Below are 25,219 nucleotides of genomic sequence, written 5' to 3' on the forward strand. Positions count from 1 at the left end.
AGCTAGTATTAGGCATCTGTTTGTGGCTCCTTAACACCTGGGTTCCATACCAGTCATTTTACATTAAGAAGGCCAAAGTTTTGTGGCAGGAGAGGGCTGATTTTATCTCTCTGAGCTGGGAATTGCTGGAAGAAAGCTCATGGTGTACTTACCTGTTTGGTGTTAGGGCATAATTAGTATGAAACTTGTTTTTTTCTTTTTTATGATCGAGTATAAGCTTCGCATTTGTGCAAAATTGCTTTTCATGTTGCGACAGTTAGATGTGCCTTGTATATCCTGATCACCAGAAGTTGACATTTTTTTATAAAAACTGCCTTAGAACTTTACCTCAGTCCCACTTGACTCATGGAGAAGCTAGTTTGTGGAGTGAGCAGTATAAACGCATTGATTTCTGACTCTTTGGTCTACATTACATTATTACAGCACCCAGTGCTATTGCTGTTCAAAGAGCATCTGGCCTGGGTGCTGGGCAGCTTTGTTGGATATGTTAGCTGTAGATTACACCAATTTAAGCACTCATCACTCATTGTTACAAACGCTCTCCACTCCTATCCCTTGCAGAGTACACATTAGAACCTACAACCATGGATAGGCTCGTTCTTACTATCTTTGCATCTAGCTTGGTGGACATGGGTATCCTGAGGCAATGTAGCAATTGCCTTATGTAAACTGACAACCACTTAATTCTCAGACAGACAAATACAGTATGTGAGAGATGTAGTTACACATTGACACTAGAGGCCAGACTCTCACCTACAGACACTAAAAGCAACAAAAAGAATGCCAATGACACACACATGCACACACTCACACACACACAACACACACACACACACACACACACACACACACACACACACACACACACACACACACACACACACACACACACACACACACACACACACACATCAATCGTCGCACCAACAAAGGAACAGACTCATAGACCAGCATGTGCATAGATGTTGACATGTAACTTACCCAGTCCTCAAAGGCCTCTCAGGTGCAGCCCTCAGAAACTCCACATGCACACAAGCAAGACAATTCTCATCACAACACATAAAGCTACATCTCATTGTGTCCCATCTACCAAGCTCATAAGATTAACACCCCACAACCCAATATTTTGGTCATAAGAGACTCCATTGTGAGACACACTGATGTCTCTCTTACCAGGCTGGATAAGGAGAAGGTTACAGTTAGTTGCCTTTCAGGCACCAGTATCCACCAGATCATGCAAGCACTCAGGTCACTTACCCCCAAGTATCAGTAATACTCTGTCATTGTCCATGTGGGTGTGAATGACCTGAGACATACCTCCTTGAACTATATGGAAAGAGACATGATTGAGTCTCAGAATAAGTGTCACAAGCAGGTATGAAACTAGCATTGAGCAGCATTCTAACATCTCCATGAATGATATCACAATACCAACAGAAAATGATCAACTTTAACAATTGGCATAGCTAATGGTGTCATTTTAAAGGGGTCCAGTACTTGTTAACTGTGTCTGACAGATCATGCTGCTTTGCTAGGTATGGTTTTCATCTGTCACCACTTGGTTTTCAGATATTGGACAAAACATTATCCACCCTTAAAGTGCCTTTTTTAGACATTGCCAAACAGATAAACTTTCCGACGTAGAAAAGTTACTCAGGACAAGCTAAAAGTGTAACTGTTCAGTGTTGGTAGTTTCAACAAGAAACTCCACTCCCTAGAAGTGCTCCTTACCCTGAAGAATGCTGACATCTATGCAGTTACTGAAACATGGTTTAAAGTCATGGAAATCAATCCAACTGTGCATGGCTATAACACCTTTTACCCCCTGAACATGAAACAGAAAAAGACGGAGGTGTGTGCATCCACATAAAGGATAAACATACCTCAAGGCTGGTCAAACAGTATGACATGCTTGAGCTACTCCATGCCCAATTAACCCCGGGAAAAATTACAGTATTCTTGCTAGCTACAGGCCCCTCACCATGAACCAGGAATCCCCTACACCATACCTGAAGTTACTAGAATTACTCACCATCCAGCCCAATACCATTCTCGTAGGTGATTGTAACTACCTCCATTAACTGGGAAGAATACATGGCTGCAAACATGTAAGAGCAAAGATTTCTTGACTTTGTAAATTCAAATGCTCAGAAGCAGCTAGTCTGCACCCCCACTGATGTACAGATATCCTAGAGCTGGTAGTCACAAATATGGGTGAGCATTGCACCCCCCCCCCCAAGTGTGATGTCTTCACTGCTAAGATCAGGTCACAAAGTGGACTCTCTTGAAACACACACTCTAGGGGCCTAAACCTTATCACCACAATAAACAGGACATGCTGGAGGGATAGATTCCTGTCCCAGAGACTTCCCATACCCTGGAACAGACTACCCATCGATGTCAATCAAAGTTCTTCATTAGCCCTCTTCAAGAAAAATCTTGATGAGTGGATGGGAAATAGGAAATACACCCCAGGGATCACTTCTGTGTCTCTGCTTGACAGTAGCATGGGAAAATAACTTTCTTGGGTGGCATAAGCCAGGAAACCTTGTTGGCTAGGCTTACGTAGGCCCTCGGGCCGATAGCCTAGTACCTACCTATGAACCTATGAACTAGACTGCCCACCTAACTCCAAAAACTTTATAGGTTCGTAGGTGTTTACTAGGCTAATGACCACAAGGGCCTTTTTAAGCCTGGACATACATCCTACATCTCTGACAAGTTCTGGTATTCTTGATAAGTGTAAGCAGGGGCTTGGAAGATTAAACACTTACAAGCAGGACCCTGGGAAAGGAACCATTTACAGGTTACCTGTGTTCATTAGAGACATAGGTGCCAAGCCAGTGATGAATTTTCTGTTCCCTATCCAACTGTCCAAGTTACACTTTGAATTGGATTAGGGAGGAACTCGCTTCACATGGATGGGGAGCCTGTTCCAGAGATCAGGTACATACCTGTCTCTCTAGCATGTCCTATTTATAGGCAAAGTTTAAGTCTTTTTAATGGGTAATTCTGGTTCTCTTTGTTTTGCTGATATGCAGGATTTCCATCAGACCTTGAATGTCAGGCATAGATCTCCCCTCAACAGCCTGTAGGAGACAAAATACAGGGATAGGGCCTTGATGTGGTCTTCATAGGACATTTTATTTATGCCATGTATTCTTTTAGTGAGGAACATCTGTGGACATTCCATTTGTTGGATATGCCTGGTTATGTACATGCCAAAGGTGACAATGTACTCACTGATAGGTCTGAAAAATGCCAAATACAGTGGAACAGTGACTTCCTTTGACCTAGATACCCATACCTTTTTTTAATTAGCTGCACAGCATAGAATGATTTTCTCACTACTGTGGGCACATGATGGTCAAAGGCTAGATTGCTGTCAATGTGTGTCCTCAAGTCCCTGACTATTGGGTTAACTATAAGAGATGTGTTGTCAATATGATAGTTAGCAGGGGTGGATGACTTTCCAAAGGATACTATTATGCATTGTTTGGCATTAAGTTTTTGTCTATGGCTGTGACAACAGTTGTTTATCTGTGTTAGCCCATCCTGAAGAACATTTAAGAACTTTCCTAAGATAAACTACCTCCTATTAAGTGATGGCATAGCTAGTTTCCAAGAAGTATATGTAGAGCCATACACAAAAGCCCTGTGTGACTGTAAAAACAACTGCATAGAAATGGTAGTACCAGAACAAAATAAGCCTGGGTAAAAAGTGCAAAAACAAGCTACAGTGGTGGACCCCATGTATTAACAGGTTGTACAAGAAAAGAAAGAGAATCCTGTCAAGAAGTAAGAGGGAATGTGCACAACAGCACACAAAGTACTTCATTAGTCTAAACAAGTGAAGCAGGGAACTAGTGAAGACTCTGAAAGCAGACTTTGAGCCAAGAATAATCTCCAAAGGTAAGAATAACCATAAGGCATTTTTCAGTTATGTCCGCATTCTTAAGGGCAACACCCAACAATGTGCAGAATTAGTTGTGGACAGTATTACCTATACTCAACCAAAAGATATAGCAAATCTGCAGGCTGATAAATTCAGCTCAAATTTCACTTCCCCATCACCCCCAGTTCTCATCCAATAAATACCACCCCACTCCCCCACCAATTATCACTAAAGAACAGGTTGCTGCTGTGCTCTCTAATGCTTAAGCATGGCATCAACAGTGCCCAAAGATATACCACGTTGCCTCTTAAACAGCTTGAATCAAGACCTCTCAGGCCCCTTATCATCGCTAGCCACAGCCTCTGGACTGGCTTTGTCCTAAACAATGGAGGAAGCAACTATCATCCCTATGCACAAAGGGGGATCATCAACTGACCCAGGTAATTACAGATACATAAGCTTGATTAATCTTGCATGTAAGGTCATGGAAAGAATAACAGTGGACCTGATAAATAGAGACATAGGAAACATCCAAACAATGGACCCAACCCAATTTGGCTTTGTCAAGAGCAGGTCATGCCTACTAACTCTAGTGAACTTTTTTGAAAAAGTTTCTAGGGCCATGGATGAGTGTAAAACAGTGCATACCACCTTCCTTGTCCCTTGACCTAGCTAAGGCTTTTGACACAATTCCACACTCAGGTATTATAAATAAACCACAAAACTGGACATAAATCCCTCCATCACCAGATGGATAGCCAGTTGGATCATGGACAGGACACATAGATTCATAGGTTCATACTAAGCTAACTGCCCTTGCAAGCCATTTTAAGCCTAGCCAATTATCCCTTGTGAGACTCAAACCCTGCACCTTGTGTTTGTAAGGCAAACACCTTAACCATTAGGCCACCCTCCCAACCCAAAAACTAATTGCCCTTGCAAGCCTAGCCAATTATCCCTTGTGAGACTCAAACCCTGCACCTTGTGTTTGTAAGGCAAACACCTTAACCATTAGGCCACCCTTAATTAAGGTTAAAGCTGGTAAATCCAGATCCAGCAAGAAGCCAGTTACTAGTGGTGTGCCACAGGACTCATCACTGGGACCATGCTTGTTTGGACTATACTTCTCTGAAGTCAGGGATGATGTGGAAGGCCTCTGGATGACAAAGTTTGCCGATGACTACAAGCCAGGGCAAACAATGAACCCCCTGATGATATTGATACCTTCAGGAGGGTGTAGATCAGACAAATGATTGGTGCCAGAGCCATGGCCTAAAACTACATTTGAAAAAAATGCATCCTTGCAAATTACAGTATTAATAGCATACCCCTAAGCATAGACTCAGAGGTGTGAGATCTAGGTACACAGATAGAAAGTAGCCTGAACTTTGACCACCAAGTGTTCACTGTAGTGAGGAAGTTTTTCTATGTGGCACAGCTTATAAGTAAAGGTATTGCATCAAGATGCAAGGAAGTTATAGTTCCATAGTACTCAGTCTTCTTTAGACCAGTAATCGAGTACAATATGTCATTTGGCATGTACTTGACTGGGGGCTTACAACAGCTGCAGTGACCCCAGAGTTTCCTCACAAAGAAGATACAGGGTGTTAACAACATTTCCTATGTGGATAGTCTAAAAGCCCTATGCCTTTACCATGTCACCTACAGAATATTAAGGGGTGACCTATATTTAACCTGCAGTGCACTCATAAATCCAGCCCTGATGGAGCTGCTACATCTCAGCAAGACCAGCTGCATGAGGGTCACCTGATCTATGGATCTAAACCTTGTCAGCGACTCAAACAAAACATGCTGAAGAGACAGCTAGTTGTGACAGAGAATATCCTTTTTCTGGAGCAGCTTCCTATTCATGTTAAACAGAGCCCTTCCCTTTCCCTTTTCAAATGCAGTTTAGCTCAATGGATGGCGAATCACAAATTCATACCTGGGGTAGCACCTATGTCCCTTATGGACAGGGGCAATCTGTAAAATACTCAAGGCATATACACAAACCTATGCTATCGTCTTGCCCCAGTGGGTCGCATATTGGTAAAAATCCGTTTATACTGGCTAGGGTAGTAAGGGCTCTTAAGCCGTTAGCCTAGTAATGTCCTATGAAGCCATGCATCTATGAGTGTACGAGTCTAGAACATGTCATGCTTGATTCTCTTTTAAACTCGCAGAACAATACATATTTCCATAGGCCTAAGATGTCGGGAAGATACTTCCCACAGTTTCCATTTTACAGGATAATCACATATACACTGACTATAAGGTAACTATTCCAAATGTAAGCAGTCAGTACTGCAGAATGTAGCTAACTTGCACAATATTTCATTGTCATGATGTTATTATATTTATTGGTGAATTAAGGCCTTTGTGTAGGAGGGTCATTAATTAGTATGTGACTCTCTGTTGTAATGATGTATTTACCTAGTTAGTATGTGACTCTCTGTTGTAATGATGTATTTACCTAGTTAGTATGTGACTCTCTGTTGTAATTATGTATTTACCTAGTTAGTATGTGACTCTCTGTTGTAATGATGTATTTACTTATGTGAGGATTCAAAGCAGTTGTTGGTATTGTAACATATCTACTTATATCTGAATTGCACGCCTGGCTCAAAGAATTTCAGAAAGTTCATCTCTCAACTGACTCTGTTCCTCTAGGCGACAAAGGTAAATATCTTGATAGGTTAGTAATAATATAATTCCAACAGCTGCACTTACAACTGGGCCTACAATATTAAGGTAGTGGGGAGGCATTGCCTATGACAGCAACATTACGAAAGTCATTTTTTACAAATATACTTAAAATGATCATTTTAGAAATGGTTTATCCATTGGAAAATAGGCAACAGAAGCAGATTGATCAGATTATAAATCTGATTTCAGACAGCTGTTTGGGGAAATAAAATATGAAAAATCAGGAAGGGCCATCACTTAATTCCCTAGAGCATCAGAACTAATAATGCATGATAAAACTGAGCACTTTTTCTAACAGTGCATCATCAAGGAGATATTTAGCTGGATACCAAAAGTTAAGTTAAAGGCTATTTCACATCTGTGTGGAAGAAGGGGTGATAGCACAGTAAATGTACTCATTTACTTATCAGCAGAGCATCATTAATTTGCAGTGTGCTGCCAAAGAATGATTGTGTTCTTCTGTCTTTTATATCACACATATCTGATGCTTGTATCATTAACATTAACTGTATGCCACTGTAAATTACATTACAGTGCTGCGGTAGCGTTGTTGCCTCACAGTAAGACGTTGTCTTGTTCGATTCTCAGCTAGAGCGTCTTCTGTGTGAAAACATGCGTGAATGGGCGTACCTTCATTGAAGGTTGCGCGTCAGAGCTGGCAACTCAACACGTAAAAATCTACTGCCAATCATTAGCAGACCGGAGTTCTGCTGCGGCGACCCCTAACCAGGAAAAGCCAAAAGACACAACAACAAGTGATGGCAGAAATCGATATTTACCCCATGTAATCTGCCTTTTATATACATTTAGCATTTCACCCCACTCCATCCCTTTCTTTCTCTTAACCATTTCTTGACCTATCATGTGTCTTACATGCCTTTTTATATTTCCCTTTCCACTTCCTTTCAGTAGATTATTCCACAGGGACTCAGAACATTAACATGAAGTACTTCCATTGTTCCAGAGAGTAGTTGATCCCTGCCATGTGGTGCTGATGTCTCTCCTCCTCCCAAGCTTCTTGTTTTGGCATACCCATTAACATCACCTTGACATGATACTATGCACTCGTAACATGTTCCTTTCCCTGCACACCCACATTGCCTTTGCTGGTCTGTCATAAAAAGAGCTCCATCTTAATTTTCTAAACTTTCACCACCATACCACACACTTTCTTAAGGTCTTTTCTCTGGATTCTTTTCAGTAGCTGGATGCTTTTCTCATTATAGTTTTGCCAGAAATGTATACAGTAGTGACGATGCGGCCTGACTACAACACAGTAAGGGTGGAGGGCATTACCTTTCTTTTGCCGAGCTCTAACCCTGTGAATGCAGTCGAGAATTCTATTCAGTGTTGTCATAGCCATGTTACAGTGATCATCAACTCTTTAAAATGTTCATGCTCTGCCACTGTTACTTCCACTCCATGCCAACCTCAGCTCAGGGTTGCTGTGATGTAAATACAGAACTTTCTATTTGTCTGCAATGAATTTTAATTGACATTGCTCTCTTCAGTTATAGGTCATTTCCAAGAACTTCCTTAGAATCATATACTCATTTTCTGCTAGGAAACCTTTCTTTTTTGTTACCAGAAAATACAAAAACTTCCTCTCTTTCCCTTGGATATGTCTGGAATTATAACACTGAAGAATATTGGGGTCATGCATCAGCCACTGCAGTGCTCTCCAATTCACTTCTTTTATTCCTATCATTGCTCTAACTACAACAGTCTGTGTCCTCTAGAATCATGTTGCAGTTAAGTTTGATAATGTCAGTCTTACCCTATCCCATCTCATTTTCTTAGCTGTGATCAATATGAGATTGAATTAAAAGCCTTACTGAAGCACAGGCAGACCACACCATCAGGTACCAACCTTCAGGATTTCTTGTAATAAAGCTGGTACATGTTTTACTCACAGCTCCTACTGACCATGAACACATGTTGTTTATTGTCCTGGAGATAGATATACTTCAGGAAAAACCTAGTCTTTTACTCCTGATTTACTCCATGACTTTCAAACCATCCATCTGTATTTCCCTATACTTCAACAACATCACATTGTAGAAAACTATCACCCTACCCATCTTCCTGTCCTCACGGACTTCTGCACTAGACAGTGACCTACTTAAGATCTCCATAAAGTGATGCGCTATCATGTATGACTAGCTCCTGTAGACAATGCAGGAGAACATATCTGTTGTCTACACCTGTATACTCACCTTATGGAAATCACTCCGCAGTATAACTCCTCCTTTTCTAGCTTGGTGTTCATCCACTCTGGCCAAGTTCTCCTCGTTGATATATTTCATTACACTTTCCTTTGTCAAGACAGAGACTAAGCATAAACCAGCACCTTTGGTTTCTTATTTTTTCCCACCACTTCTTTGATTACCCAGATTTGTATCTTCATTCCTCCCATTTTCAATATACCTGAAACTTTTCATTTCCCTTTACTTACATGTTATCTTCCCTTTTACTTGCATACACCCTCAGTTATTTTGTTACCCTTCTGTTTACTTCTTCACACATCTGCTTGTCTCCTGCACCACCTTCTTTCTTATTTAGCCACTCTCACCATACTACCCCCTTCATCTTCTCAGACCCCTGTTCTTAGCTCTAATCAACCCATATTTAATGTCTTCCCATAAATTCTTCATATACTTGGGTTTCCTTCAGTTCCCTACACCAATTTATGCCTTTTCCCCTGTTCACCATATTCCATCCCAAGAAAAACACATGTCGTCACCTTTGAATTAGGTGTTGTCATTGTCCCATTTCAGACCAAATGTGTGATGTGTTGATTAATGATGCTTAATCAGGACATCCTTAACTCCATTATGATTACATTCACATCCAGAATTGCATCCCTTCTTTTAAAATCCTACACCTACCACATGAACTCCTCATGGTCTAAGAACTCATTAATCGGTCAGCATCTCCCTGTCTGTACCTGGCAGATTTCATCTTCAGCTTCTAATTAAAGAGTTTGTAACTAAATATAGTACAAAAACATGAGAAAGAGATCTGAGAAAAAAATAAAGTGCAGAAGCGTAAAAGTGACAAATGTATTGTAAAATAAAACAAAAAATATTTAATATAAATAAATATAACAAAATTTAAAGTATTAAATTGTGAGCTAGGCCAATAAAATAAAATAAAGTCCAAAGCATGAAAAATCATAAACAGTTATAAGAGAGGCATAGGACGATAGGCTGTTTAATCAATGATAGGTTGTTTAATCAATGATAGATAGGCTGTTTAATCAATGATAGATAGGCTGTTTAATCAATGACAGATAGGTTGTTTAATAAATTATAGACAAAGACTGCTGGCAATAATGATGAATCATAAGCCTGAAATGGCAGGAAAATGATGAACTTGTCTTGATGAAGTTGCATTATATCAAAAGATGGTTTACTTCACAGATGCCATAATCCCCAATACAAATTCCACAGCTAGTACTTTGGAATCAAATATCAGAAGTACTTCAATCCTTAGGAAACAAATGCAATGACAAGTTGGTAATATCAGAAGAAATGGGAAGAAATCAGACAAGAAAACTAAAACCTGCTGTGTGAAAACCTTAGGAGGCAAATTGGATAAGACCAAGAAGACAAACAATATAAAAATTGGCAGCTGTTGAAAGTATTTACTAAGTGTAAAAATACTGGATTTCAACTTCCATAATTACTTTGTTCACCCTATTTCACTTTTTTCTTCTACACTGCAGTCTATCATCCTCTCTCCATGAATCTGGGTTTCATCTGATGCATTGTGCCAGACAAGAGCACACAGCCCTCTCTTGTCTAAGTTATCAAGCATAGCACTTACCCCAGCTTGTCACATTTACCACTCTGTTATTCCCATTGGGAAGTGAAATTCTTGCTCTCCTCCAGTCTTGCATTTGATGCACCTATTTACAACCTCATCCACATACCTCCCTTGCCTAAATTTTAACTGTACTGTTTACTCTGTGAAGTTACATGTACATAAAGTAAGACTAGCGATAGGGGATTAAGGATTGATGATACATTTCAATATGACAGTTGGGTTATTCAGACGTAGTTTAGTAATAAGGAGTACCTGTTGTAAAGATGTGACAGTAGCATCACTTTCTTTACTATCTGCATGTTTTCATATTTCTCACCCAAACTGTCCACTTCACTCTTATCAATTCACATTTTACTGAATAATACCTTTGCATGGGTGAAAGATGTCGCAAATAAGTAAAAAGGGAAGAACAGCGCCTAGTTTTTTATTCAAAATGTATTTTTATTTTTTCCTTCCTTAACTTGTCTGTACAGTTTGGAATTATTACTATCCTTGTCATGAGTTATATTGCCATGTTACATAAGTCTTACTGGCTTGATTTTGCTGTTCTGTAAAAAGTCCAGTGTTATTTCTGGTGTGTTTTCATAAATCCCATGATATATGGTACTTTCTGAAGGTTAAAGAAACAGCAAAGGTGATATGTTTGTGTCTTTTGAATGCATTGCAGTTAAATTTGATACCCATTGAGTATAGCAAAACAAGAGCCATCATATGTGTATTTTAATATTATAACTGCACGAGAGACGGCTGCTAGAATGAATACAACCAACACTGCCGTATTAGAATGTTTTTGTTACCTGTGCCCCATGAAGTACACCACCTCTGTATTAATCAGATTGATGCCTTATGATATCTAATTTACAATGACAGTATAAAACTTGTACTATTGCACTGACTCACTGCATAAAACTCATCTTATTTTCTACAGGCTATTGCAACACTGAAGCCTTAAACAGTTAGCAAGCAAAATGCACCACATTTCTAAGGTGAAATCAATATTTTTAGTACCAGTACTGCCAAGGAGAACATTGAAGAACAAACCCTCAAACTGATGGTTCAGCAAAATGCAGCTGTGAATCTCAGAAAAATATGAGTGATATGTTATTGGATCATGGGAGGTTACTAGGCTAATGGTCCTGGAGCCCTTTTCAAGCCTAGTCAAGAGTTTATCCCCCAAAAAAACCCGCAGTCAGCACCTGTCACCCCTGTCAATGAGGGACACAGGTGGAACCCCTGGGACAAATTTGTGGTTTCCCATCCACTCATCACGGTTGTGCTTGAAGAGGGTCAGTGAGGTGCTCTGTTTGACGTGTATATAAGTCTGTTCTAGAGATGGGGCAGCATCTGAGAGACAAACCTGCCTCTCCAGCAGGTTTTGTTGATGTTGCTTATTAGATTCAGGCCTTTTAAGCGGGTTTTGTGTGAAAGAGGAGGTTTTGGGGAAACAAGTTAGCTGCAAGAGAACTGTACTGGCATCTCAGATTGAATGCTGCTACACTACCAGGCTTAAATGACAATCTCAACCTTATACCTGTACTAAGGAAGAGAGCTTCAGAATTATAAGGGTTAATATGTAGACATTTTTTATATCTTCTTTGGTTACTTACACATTTTGTACAGTTTTCTATGCCATCTTAACAGCTTGATTTATTATGTGTAATTTATTTTAAAATAGTTTGTGAAATATATATATTATATATATATATATATATATATATATATATATATATATATAGGTTTTTATACACATATGTTTTTATATACATAAGTTTTTTTACTATAAACTTAAAGTAGCTGCACATTTTCAACTTTTGTCATTGTTATAAAATTGTAGGAACTAGTTAATATGCTGATTGCTCAATTAATTAGTATGAGAATCAGCTGAAGAGAGTGTCATATGACTGTTTTAATTTCTACAAATGTGGGAGAAAATTATTTTAGTTGTTCAGATGAAGCCCGAGCTAAAAGGGGACGAAAGTGCTTAACTTGTATGGAATTGATGCTTCTGGTACATTAAACATATTTGCACTTTTGACTGGAACCATCGCAATTATTCCAGGGTAATACCATATGTGAACTTTTGTTTTTGTGAATATTATTAAACTTAATGATCGTTGTTCTGAATGCAGGAAATAACTGTAATTCTGAAAGCACTGCAGCATATGAGATAGTCTATAAACCATTCTCACTATATGACATCCAGACATTTAACTTCTTTGCTTTGTGTGATATTGTATCACAGAAATGTTATACTCTGCATCAAAAATACTAAATGACATAGATATTGCATACCTACATGAAGCCATCCAAAATAAAAGACATGCAGCCTGGGCTTTTAAAGACACAAAGTGTATGCCAGTGAGGAATATGTTACTTGTCCGACAGAGCTGCCTGCCGTGACTGAATCTTTATCTTGTATTGTTTCTTAAATATATGCATTTTATGTTTTCACTCCATCTTGTAAGAGTATCTTTGAAAATCAGACCCATAGGTATTGTCTCATAAGATTCAGGGAGGGAATTAAAGTTTGAACTAGGAAAGTCACAAGAGGAGGTGTGTAATAGTAGCATCCTTAATTGCGGTGCTAATAATGTATGGGAATCAGAAAGGCAAAAATCAGCAAGTGGAAGCATAGCCAAGCTCCAACGACATAATTACTTAATCTCAGACCTCCTGTGTAAGACTGTTACAAAGGAGAAAATGATAAGGAAGTATCTGGAGAAAGAATAAAAATAGAGAGTAACAAAGGCATCCATAACATGAATGATATCTAAAAAACAGAAGTCTGACAATGGAATACAAAATGGAAAAAATCCTAACAAGTATAATCCACGATAAAATGTTATTCAAACATTCAGTGATGATCATCAGGAAATAATGGAAAGGCTGGAAGGCTCAGCCAAAGAGGTGGAGCAATGGGAAGGAATCTAATGGTTCATAGGTTCATAGGTTCATAGGAGGTTACTAGACTAATGGCTTTAGGGCCTTTACAAACCTAGCCATGTTATACCCATGTTCCCTAATTGACCTTGGTTAGACGGTCATTATTTGTAGAATGAATCTATGATCAGCACTGACTGCCCCTGTCCATGAGGGATATAGGTGCCAGCCTGGGGTGAATTTACGGTCTCCCATCCAGTTGTCTAGTTTGCACTTGACTAGGTTCATTGAGGAGCTCTGCTTCACATGAATTGGGAGTTTATTCCATAAGAGTGGCAATCTCTGGGAGATACTGTATATCTGTCTCTCCAGCGTGTTCTGTTAATGTCACAGGCTAGGTTGAAATCCCTGGAGTGAGTGAATCATGTCCCATTTGATTTGTGGATGTGCAGCATTTCCATTATGGCAGGGTCAGAGACCACTCTGTAGACCAAGCACAAGTTGCCTCTCAGCAGCCTATAGGATACAGACTACAGTGACAGGGCTTTCAGTCTTTCCATGTAGGTCATGATATGGAAGTCCTGAAATTTCTTGGTGAGAAACCTCTGTGGTCTCTCCAGCTGCTGAAGGTTTCTAGTGTGGTACATGCAAAAGGGAGCATTGTACTCTATTAATAGTCTGATGAGGGTCAAGTACAGAGGAGTTATATCATCCTTAGTCTTCCATGCGATGACCTTATTTATCAGATACAGAACATAGAAGGCTTTCCTTACCACTGTGGACACATGGTGATCGAGGTTTAGATTGCTACCAACTTGTCCTGGCAAATCTCACACCACTGGTTTTGAGCTTGGGGGGGGGGGTGCTGTCAGTATTGTAATTTGCATGGACTTCCTCTTTGGCAAAGGGGATAATAATGTACTTTTTTGTGTTTAGTTTTACTCCATGGCTTTGGCACCAGACATTTGTCTGCTAGTCCCTTTTGTAATATGTTAACATCATTTGGGAACTCAATGATTGCACCCAGTTTGCAATCATCAGCGAACTTGGTAAGTCACAGGCCATTACTTTCACCTGGACTTCTGAGAAATAGATTTCAAACAGTAGAGGGCCCAGCACAGATCCTTCTAGCATGCCACTGGTAACTGGTCTAGTGGTAGAGGTAGAATCCCCAACTTTGACAGTATGCATTCTGTCAGTGAGCCAGTTGCCTACCTATCTTGTAACATATGGGCTAATAAACAGCTGGGAGAGTTTCTCAATAATACCTGAGTGGGGGAATATGCCAAAAGCCTTAGCTAAATCAAGACAGGCAGTATGTACTGTTTTGCCTTCATTAGAATCTCTCATTAACCCAAACAAGCAAATAAGAGCACTAGTAAAATCCTCCAAAGCAAACACTGAGTCCAAATTGCCCACATCTACTAGAGACAATCATAAGGCCTTCTTCACATATGTCCGCAGTCTCAAAGAAAGCACACAAATCTGCTCAGAACTGGTGGTCAAGAACACCACATACACAAATGATGCCACTGATACAGCCAACCTGCTGGCTGACAGATTCAGGAAAACTTCACCCCTCTGTCCCCCATCAGTAAATCAGGACATTCCCAGTACCTGCCCCCTTCCCCTTATCACTGCTCTCTCAAAGGCAAAAAAACAGCCTCTATGGGACATGATAACATCCCAGGTTGCATCCTACATTAACTCAGGCAGGAACTTGCAGCACCATCAGGTGCCCTATTCAACCAAAGCCCGAGTACCAACTTCATCCCAGCTGAGTGGAGGACAGCCACTGTCATCCCTTTGCACAAAGGTGAAGCATCCACCGATCCAGGAAATTATAGCCCCATCAGCCTAATTAGCCTGATCTGCAAGGCCATGGAACAGATTATCATGGACCTCATTAACAAGGACAATGGCAACCTCCAAACACTCGATCCCACACAGTTTGGCTTCATCAAGGAGAGGTCATGTCTGTTAAATTTGGTCATCTTCTTTGAGACAGTCACCAATGCCATGGATGAGGGGAAGATGGTGCACACTGCCTACCTTGACATGGCCAAAGCCTTCAACACTATTCCCCACTCAACCATAATAGATAAACTCTCTCAACTATGCATCGATCCATATGCTACCAGATGGGTAGCAAACTGGCTCACTGATAGAACTCACCTAGTCAAAATAGGGGAAGCCACCCAAGCAGTAGACCCATAATGAGCGGCATACCTCAGGGATCAGTCTTGGGGCCTCTGCTGTTTGGGATATACTTTTCTCAGGTGCAGGCCAAAACCAGTGGGATATGGCTGACCAAGTTTGCAGACAGCTGCAAGCTGGGTGCTGTCATCAATTCCCCTAGTGATGTGGATATCCTCCAAGAGAGTCTCACCCAAACAAATGATTGGTGCCAGAAACATGGCCTCAAACTGAATGCCAAAAAATGCATCATCATCCCCTTTGGGGAGAGTGACATCCCCACAAATTATCACATTGGTAATAAAGTCCTAAGCATGCAATCAGTTGTGAGGGACTTGGGTACCCAGGTTGAAAACAAACTGATTTTTGACCACCATATTGCCTCCATTGTACGGAAAGCTTTCTACATGGCTCACCTCATTAGTAAGGGTATCTCATCCAGGGTGAAGGTGTTCACAACATCCCTGCATTCTTCCCTTATAAGACCCATTATTGAGTACAATCTCCTTTTCTGCATGTACCTCACAAAGTACATGCAGCAGCTATAGTGACTACAGAGGTTCCTCACGTGGAAATCCAGGGCCTCAAACATCTACCCTACATATCTGGGCTAAAAGCCATGTCCCTATACTCTGTTTCATACAGACTCCTCAAAGGTGACCTCTGTCTGGAATATAAAGCAATCTCAGACCCCACCTTGATGGGATTGCTACATATCCGCAAGTCAAGCTCCACTCGAGTAACCCATACTTGCGACCTTAACCTGGCCTGTGACATCAATAGGACTTGTTGGCAGGACAGATTTGTGTCCCAGAGACACCCCCATCTGTGGAATAGACTCCCTCTCCACATCAAGCAGAGTACCTCATTATCCCTTTTTAAGCACAACCTGGATAACTGGATGGGAAACAGAAAATACACCCCTGGGATGCCAGCTGTGTCCCTGCTGGACAGCGGCATCAGGTGCTGACTTGTCGGAACATAGGCTAAACTATTGGCCAGGCTTATAAGTGCCTCACGGTCAATAGCCTAGTAACAATCTATGATCCTGTGATCCTACGGTGACATTCTTGAACAAGTCCACCAGGTTCAATAAGCATGATCTACCCTTAATGAAGCCAAAATGGGTCAGGTCAAGAGTTTGAAGGCTGCCTATGCCCTTGTTGATAAGATCCATGATGATTCTTTGCACTGCCATGCAAATAAGGCTAGTTAGGTTTATGGGTCTATAGTTTCCATGGTCAGTTGATGGACCCCCTTGGTGCAAAGGGATTACTGTTGCTGTTCTCCACTCTGCTGGAACAAAGCCAGTACTCAGGCTGAGGTTAAAGTGAATGCCAAGTGGTTCCGCTAGATCTTGTTTTAGATTGTTTAGTAAGCAACCTGGGATGTTATCTGGTCCTATAGAGGCCATGATTTTGGCCTTGGAGAGTACAGATGTGACCTGCTCTTTGGAGATACTAGGTAGAGGACTGGTATCAGGTATGCTTTGGGGTATGGCTGGTGGGGACAGGGGGTGAAGTTTGTGCCAAATCTGTCAGCTAGCAGGTTTGCAATTTTCTCAGGTTCAGTATGAGAGGTACCGTCCACTATAAGTTCGGCACATAGTTGGGCATTCCCTTTTAGATTTCAGATGTAGTTAAAGAATGCCTTATGATTATCCTTAGCAAGGGATGCCACTTTAGCTTCATAACTAGTTGTAGAGGACTTTACAGGATATCTGATTTGCTTGCTCAAGCTGTGCAGAATATTCTTGTTATGCTGTGTAAGGTTGCTCTTGTTCTTAGACATAGTTTTTTTTTTCCTTTTGTTATATAACCTATTTATACTTGAGGTCCACCAGAGTGCCCTTTTTTCAGGAGGACCTGGTTTGATGTGGTCAGGTATAGCCAAATCTATACAGTTGTTTAGGTGGTGATACAGGGAATTTGTGTACTCCTCTGCATAGGAGTCATTATTGGCTCTATTAACAGGGGGTTTGATAATGTTTATACCATTGCTTAATAGGCTGTAGTTTGCTTTGGAGAAAATTTTCAGCTTTTTTTTTTGCTTCTGTGAGGGTGTCAGGTCTGATTGTTACTTCAAACGAAACAGATTTATGATCTGACCTTACCAGGGAGGGCAACATACAGGGGTTAGTGCAGTGACTCCCCCATGTTGGTGAGTACTATGTCTAGGACATTTGAGCCCCTTGGTGCAGACTAGCTGTTCCAGGGCATTTGTATTGACAAAGTCCAGGAACCTCAGGGCAAGCATGTTTCTGTTCGTGTATGTCACCCAGTCATTAGAACAATAGTTGAAATCTCCCATGACCAAAGTGTTTTGCTGCATCATGGGTGACTCTGGTAAGTCCAGGTACGTGGTGTGCTCCTCTTGGTTCTTAGTGGGGGACCTGTAGATATTAATGATGTGGTAGGGTGTTTTACCTATAGTTAGTTGGACCTAGAGTAGCTCAAGAGACTCATACTGTTTAACCTGTCTCAAGGTGTATTTGGCTTTAATGAAGATGGATACAGCTCCACCTATTGTTCTTTCACACTTGCCTTGGGGTTTAAATGTGTGGAAGGCATTGTAGCCTTGCACAGCTGGGGTGCTCTCTGCAGCCTTGAACCATGTCTCAGTGACTGCACAGACATCAGCATCTTTCAAGATGAGGAGTGCTTCCAGGGAATGCAGTTTCCTGTTAGGCTACTAGCATTAAGCAGTATAACCTTGAATTTGTCTTGAGTGGATTTTTTTACATCAGAAACGTTGTTTTGATGTTGCCTAAAAAGTCATTATGGGGGAGTCAAGCATTTTTGCCAGTATCCAAAAGCATAGAGGATAGAGGTGAAGAGCTTCTCTGGCAAAGCAGCATAGTCTGTCAACCATGTCTTTCCTGGTTGACAGATACTGGATCCCCATGGCTTGACAGCAGAAGCTAAGCCAATTGTTGAAGTCAAGCATTTTTTGTCTATATTGTGGCATCATCCTGAGTGGAGGTAGAATACTGGGCTAGGGACATACCTGCCTGAGACACATAATCAATTCAGTCATGTCTCACTTCATATACTCCAGAGAGGTATCTCTCAAGTTATTCACTCTAACATGTCAGTGTCATAATGGTAATTGTTGTTGAGTGACTTGAGTGCATGCATGATTTGATGGATCCTGGCAGCTGAATGTGATATTTTCCTTGTCCAGCCTGGTGAGGGGGGGCATCTGTGTGTCTCACTATGGAGTCGCCTTTGACCAAGACATTAAGTTTTGAGATGTTTACCTTATGGGCTTATTTGCTGAGACACTGGTATATGTGAAATTAATTCTATTTGCTTTGCAGTATGTACAAGTGGTTTACATTTGGGAGCTCTCTGATCTTTTGGTAGCCTTCTACTGCGTACCCCTATGTATGTGGGTTTATGTATTGTGACCTTGTTTTGAGTGAGAGGTGATGTGTGTGTGCTGACACCCTGTTTGATGTCTGGTTTGTTGTTACATGACAGAATTGTTTCCAAATTCATAGTGTAATTACAACTCTCACATAATGTAATTGTTTTAGGAGTAAGTGGTTGTTAGTATACATGAGGCAATTACTACATTGTCTCAGGATGCCCATGACAATAAGGCTGTCAGGATAAATGGTTGGAAACTGACCATCCATTATGGCAGGTTTTTACCATGACTACTATTGGGTAGTGGGCTAGTGTAACCAGATTTTGCTCTAAGATTAACAAAGAGGCTAATTCTATTGAAGGCTAGGGGTGAAAACTATGCAAATGCTTCTCAGTCAGCAAATGAGTTTCCTGCAATGCAGCAGGGAAGGTTGGGAGGCTTCACTACCAGATGTCTAGAAGAAAATTATCTTTCAAGGCATTTGCATCTATACTGGGCATTGCTGAAGTCCATTGCACAGTGTGCAGCTTTGTGCAATCACAAGGCTTAAATACAGGCAAAAGTAAGCATTTTAAGCTAAACTACCAATGGAAAAATGCACAATGAGCTTTCCTTCAGTAATTTCCAACTCAGATGATGTTCAAACTACACACTTGTGCCACAAGGGTGCAGACAGGGCTTTCCTAATATAAGATGGCTAGAATAGTGCTCAAGTGTAACAAAACAGTCTGGTTTTAACATATCTGAATGTAGTCTATGCTATGTAGTAGCTACTTAAAGCAACAGATCAACTTTTTTAAAGTGCAGAAAAATACAGTAAAAATCAGTAAAATGAGGCAGCAAAATGATAAAATACAGTCAGCAAAGTGCAAAGGAAACTCACAACGTACTTTTTTTTAAATTTTAGCAGTGAATGCTTTGGATTTCAACAGAATCTCTCCAGACCTCTGGCAAAAGTCACCAAACATTGAACAGTTCCGGTTAAAAAAGTTCAAACCCACACAAACATGAATACAGGTGAAATTAAACACTTTTAAGATAACACACAAAGAGCTTTCCTCCAGTAATCTCCAACTCAGATGAGGCTCAGACTAAATACTTCTGCCACAAGGGTGCAGGCAGGGCCTCCTAATATAAGCAAATGCTTTGGATTTCGGCAGAATCTCTCCAGACCTCTGGCAAAAGTCACCAAATGTTGAGCAGCTCTGGTTAGATGACCTGCAGTGGTACTGCCCTCAGCACAAAATGTCAGCTTTTCCAGCAGCTATGTACAGTGGGAGTGTTTCCTATAGATGATTTTAAACTGGAGAGGTTTGCTTATATACATGGCACGGAGAACCTCATTTGTGCATCACTTTTATACTAGCAGGACGAAAGACTTTTACACAGTTAATCATTCAAGACAATCAGATAGAAACAGAATAAACTTTCCACCAGCAATTTGCAACTTGGATGGCTTGAAATCAGCTGTGCTCCCACCAGAATGCAAAAGAACCCTCTTAATATAAAACAAACTGATTTTGAGCTCAAGTGCCGTACCAAATGCTTTACAACAAAAGTCAGAATTCCTGCAGTATTAGGAATCCTTGGAAATAAGTTCACTAGCCCTGACAAATGTTTAACAAAATCCAGAAAAAATGCACAATGTAAGAGAACTTCAGCAACACAGAAAACTTTGCAAAAAAGAAATATTTTGGCAGATTCATGAGAACTTTGGAAAACTCAGAATAGATTTGGCAGTACCAGAGGGGGTTAGAAAATATTAGAATACTGTTCTAACAACCTAACAGCAGTACAGTAGCAAACAGATGGTATTTTTTTAACAAGTGCAGGCTGAAAGACAGTGATAAATTCAACAAAATCAATAAATGCAGCACAGAAGCATTAAATAGCACTGTGACAGAGCAAGTGCAAAAAATACTTATATCAGTTTAGTAGGTCCAGGAGGTTTTAGAAGCAATCCAAACTTTGTAGTCACAGGTGTCCAAACCAGGCATGGGAAGCTCTGAATAAATGAGGTATGCTTGTAGAGATTGTAGGTGTTCCTGAAAGAGGCCTGGAGCTCATGAAGTTATATGGATGCCAAGGAAAACAGAATAAGAATAGAGAACCTGAGAGCTGGAGGAATCCAAGAAAGAAAAAAAAATAACAACAGTTATACTTCCCAGGCAGCTAACATCTTCTAAGCAGCACAGACCCTAGAATAGACAGGCTATACCTGGAAGGAAGCAGGCAGAAGGAAGAATGCCCAGACATGTCCAATGCAAATCAAATGCCTGTTGTACCAAAGAATGCCTCTAACTGTGGTAGCAAGCAAATACTTATTAAAGCTGAGGTAACACAAACAGAACTGCTGCCAGATTTTTTCAGCTGAGTCATATAGCAGAAGGAAGGCATGCAATAGAAAGAAAAATAAACAAAGAAGATGTGGACTGAATTCTATGGTAGTATTCCTTGGTAAACTGCTTGAATTTGAGAGAAAGAGTTTTGTGTTCAGCTTACAACTGAAGTTCCAATAATTTCTCGCTGAGAAATGGGCCAGACACTGCATACTAAAACTATGCAGCAAGCAGAAGACACCCAGACAATTGAAATAGCCAGATTATATCAGAGAAAATTAATAGTACGCCAAAGCTGGTGACCAAATTATACACCTGCAGCCAAAACAGAGAACCAAGAAACCCATGAGTTTATGAAGAGCTTACACCAGAGTTGTAATAATACAGGAGGTCAGAGAGAAAAGAGCACAAGCGGTTCACTGGAACATTGAAAAGGAGAGGAAAGAGAAGCTGAAAGATTAAACCACTAGCAATAGGACTCAAAAGGCAAAGAGAACAGTAGCAACAAAGTGAAAATGGAGAGAATGGCATGGAAAATAATAGGAATAAGGACCACTGGGGCCACAGGCACTGGAGCACATCTAGGAAAAGAGGAGCAGGTACCAGAGTGGCCCCTCATATGAATACCAACTTAGAGCTGTTTAAAAGTAGGAGGCAGCATGGAAAAACAGAGAGCCAGACATTACCATATGAAATGCCAGGACCTGTTAGAGTGTGTCCCAAAATGACAGACTGAATGGCTGAAAAATGGACTTTCAAAGGCTAAGTCCAAGATGGCCGTTTCCCAGAATACTCCCTTTTCCCCACAGTATGGTGATATCAGAGTTAGTATATATAACTTTGGTGGTATGACGGGTGTGGGGGGAATAGGTTGCCAGAATCTCCTCCAAAAGCACCAGTCAAAGCTTCTGTGTTATACCTTCACATGCATGAGTGAGGTCTTGCCCATGTTACATATTAACATATTCTATTTTGTGTCACATGCCTATATTTTTGGCTGCCACACTGTGTCACATTTAGTCTTTGTACATATTTGCCATATGTTCTACCATTCATGCTGATTTCATTTGTGCCTACTCTTTTATTGTTTGTACATATAACTATATTATGAATTAGCTCTGTTGTGCACTCAGCTGGCAGTGTTTCATGTTCTACCTACATATCTGTATATTTTGTTTGATTTATTAAATCCTAATATTACCACATAACTTTTTCTGAGGGTTGCTCTTTATTTACATGTAGTCAGTGAGGTACATGTTGCATGTCTGACCATGTATTTATTGCCCACAAAGATGCCATGTTGGGTGTGCCCAAATGTAAACATATTGTGTATTCTATGCATTAGGCATCATGTATGTCAACTATAGGTGTTCCTGATTATGCCATTAGCAGGGTAAATCATGTGAGAGTTCAGCAGTTAATATCCCTTTCTATTTATGGCTGCATCATCAACATTATATATAGAAGATTTTATACTGACAATTTAGGCTACACTTTGGCTTCCATCCCGCATGTGATTTATCAGGTATTCTAGGAAATCTTATATGTTGCAACACCTTGTTGTTCAAAGTGGCTAGGATTTGTGTTAATATGTCTGTTAAGGCAGTCTAGAACACACTAATTCAAAAAATAAAATTACTTAAGTGTACTATCACAGCTTTCTGTGACAATTAGAGCAAAGTCAAAAAAAATATTTTTCTTGTAAAATATCAAGACATTTTTTTTTCATGCCCCAGCCCCCTTGGACAGAACTAAATCAGTATTGCTCTGCAGAAAGAGGGACAGCTGGTAAACCTATCAACTACATACACTGACACTGTTTCTCCTTTCTATGCAATAAAGGCAGTGAGAAACAATTTTATGACATTGTCTTTTTTTTCTATAGCAGCTACTGATCTACTGACATCAGTAAAACCAATTGCCTATGCAAGATTATGGTCAGCACCTGGTACATATTTACCCATGTCTGGGCTATGTCATGCAGGCAGAGACAGATTCTTCTGCCAAAGAATGTGAGAAATTAAGCTTAAAAAGTGAGTGGGCTTTGCCTTCCATTGATTCCAAGGAAAGGAAAGGAAAGTTGTATGAAGTACAAGCAGGATTCTGGTACCTAAACAGTGGAACCATGCTGTAGACAAAAGATCAACCTAAGAGGAGGGAGGATTTTTCCTTGAAGTAACTTTTGATGCAAGGCATTCCAGTCTGAAGGATCCACTTTACAGAAAGCTCTCTGACATGGAATATTGGTGTATGGGGGTCTAACTAACTGCATTGTTATTCCTCAGTTTTTACCTGCTGCTCCCAAATGAATGAGGAATCTCTGAGTGGGAGGAAATGCCTGCCATTATGTAGTCTTTACATCTAGTATTCACCATAAAAAATGTTCTAGCTTCAACAGGCAACCACTTAGCATTATGGATGGCTAAGCAGTGTGTTCAGATTGTTAATATTTTTGTGACTTGATTGCAGTAAGTGGGAGTGCATACTCAAGCCTTGGCAGCAGTACACTAATGGCAAACAAATTTCTAGCTTCTCTGCTTACTAGATGTGAAACTTTCTATGGTTCTTTTAGCTGACACCCCCCACACACCCCCAACGATATATACCAACTACAAAATTGAACTATGATGGGGAAAAGTATAACATTCTGGTACTGACTGATTGCTTCATTACCCTAGGAAACTTTTTATCATTCGCAGAATTGAATTTTGCTGTTTCAGTGTCGATGAATACAGGTTTGAGGCAAGTAGATTTTGATTATCTAATATAGACCCAATGATTTTATCTACTCTGAAGAGTAATTACTGGTAAAACTGTAGTTTTTTTGGACAGAAAGCTTTCAAATCATGGTATAACATCAGACTTTATTTTTTATATAATTTATGCACAAGTAATCGGTCAACATTTTCAAAGGCTTTTTAGACACCAAGGAAGATATCCCCAGTAAGCATGCCCTCATCCATATTGGTGCAGATCTGCTTGATTAAGGAGTAAAGTGCTGCTACAGTACTGTACTTTTGCCTTAACCCATGTCAATTGTCCCATACCTCTCAACTTGCAGAGACTGAAGATATGTACAGAGGCTCCTGAAAAATAAATATGTTCTGCTAAAAAATCTGGACATCTAATTAACATAACATTTGAATATCAAATACCACAAAAGTCTCCCCACATCCATTAGAATTCTAGGATACTACTCAGAAATATTTGCTAAAAAAATAAGATTGACAAAAATATCACAAAAATACAAGTATGTTATGGAAGACACAGTGTAAAATCTATAGACTTTAATGAATGATACTGGAAAAATCTACTTATCAAAATTATTATTTTTTGCATATAGAAAAAAAAGGAAATGTAACACATGGCTGTAGTTCTTTAATTTACTGATGCCGCCAGTATACCAGGCATTTAATCTGGTTTCTTGTGTATTAAACAATTCCAAGATACTGTATGGCATGGTGTGGGAGTGGGAGGCAGAAAATCATGTGAAGAGGTAAAGGGTAAAGCAAACCTGAAAATAGGTATATAACTCAAAAAATAGGTACTTTGTGTGAAGGGGTAAATCAAGTGTACACATAGCACATACCTCCAGAATAAGTACAGTTGGGATGTATGAGTAAATCATATGTATTGATGTAATCAAAAATGTGATTAGATTTAATCTTCTCAATAATTTTGACCAATGGGCAACTGTTAGTTATAGAACAGCCATTGTTAGAAAGAAGATGGGCTGGACATATGGGATATGGGAAGTGGGACAATTAGTAAATGCCCTTACTTTGCATGCACTTCCCTACACTTTCCATTTTAATACTTAATGTTTTTTTTTCTCTTTAAGTCATGTTCTATACAAAGGTGAGACAAGATGCTTTCTGTTTATAATATTTATTACAATGTTCTACAATATCCAGTAATTTCATACTATACGTCAATGATTGCTGGTAGAATTAGTCTTCTCTGGCCATTCTTTCTTTCTCTGTCTTACTCTCTCCTTTATTGA

Source organism: Protopterus annectens, chromosome 1.part0, assembly GCF_019279795.1.
Source record: "Protopterus annectens isolate FY-2018-M chromosome 1.part0, PAN1.0, whole genome shotgun sequence".
NCBI lineage: Eukaryota > Metazoa > Chordata > Ceratodontiformes > Protopteridae > Protopterus > Protopterus annectens.